Below are 1121 nucleotides of genomic sequence, written 5' to 3'. Positions count from 1 at the left end.
CTAATACAATAAGTCATTTGATTTCTTGACTGCTGCTTCTATGAGTTGAGGTTGATCTGAGCAAAATTAAGTCTTTGACAACTTCAATTTTTTCTTTTCTCCATTTATCTGATATTGTTTACTGGTCCTGTGCGAGGATATTTGTTTATTTGTATTTTACATTGAGATGCAACCCATACCAAAGGCTGTGGTCTTTGATATTCATCATCATTCATCATTTGTATCATCTGCATATTGCAGGTTGCTAATTAATCTTTCTCCAATCCTGATGCCACGTTTTTCTTCCTACAATCCAGTTTCTTGGATGTGCTCAGCATACAGACTGAATAAGTATGGCGAAAGAACACAACCCTGGTGCATACCTTTTCTAATTTTAAACCATTCAGTGTTCCCTTGTTTTGTTCAAAAAGCTGCTTTTTGGTCTATGTACAGGTACCTCATGAGCACAATTAAGTGTTCTGGAATACTCATACTTCGCAGTGTTGTCCATAGCTTATCATGATCCACACAATCGAAAGCCTTTGTGTAGTCAATAAAGCACAGGTAAACATCTTTCTGGTATTCTCTGCTTTCAGTCAACATCCATTGGACATCAGCAATGATATCCCTCGTTCCACAGCCTATTCTAAATCTGGTTTGAATCTCTCGCAGTTCTTTGTCAATATACTGTTGCATTTTTTTTTTTAAATTATCTTCATCAAAATTTTACTTGCATGCAATATTAATATTGTCGATGATTTATGTATTCCATTGGGTCACCTTTCTTTGGAATAGGCACAAATGTGGATCTCTTCCAAGCACTTAGCCAGGTAACTCTTTCAAATCTCTTGGCATAATGAGTGAGTGCCTCCAGTACCACATCAGTTTGTTGCAAGATTTCAATTTGTATTCCATCAATTCCTGGTGTCTTGTTCTTTGCAAAAGCCTTCAATGTACATTGGATTTCTTCCTTCAGTATCATTGGCTCTTGATCATATGCTATCTCTTGAAATGGTTGAACATTGACTATTTCTTTTTGGTACAGTGACTGTGTATTCCTTCCATCTTCTTTTTTTTTTTAAATGTTTTATTGTGAATTATGTGATATTTTACATGGGAGAACATTAGTTTTACATTCATTC

The sequence above is a fragment of the Chrysochloris asiatica genome, unplaced genomic scaffold (assembly GCF_000296735.1).
Source record: "Chrysochloris asiatica unplaced genomic scaffold, ChrAsi1.0 scaffold00052, whole genome shotgun sequence".
In the NCBI taxonomy this organism is placed as follows: Eukaryota; Metazoa; Chordata; class Mammalia; order Afrosoricida; family Chrysochloridae; genus Chrysochloris; species Chrysochloris asiatica.
This window is presented reverse-complemented; position numbering follows the sequence as displayed.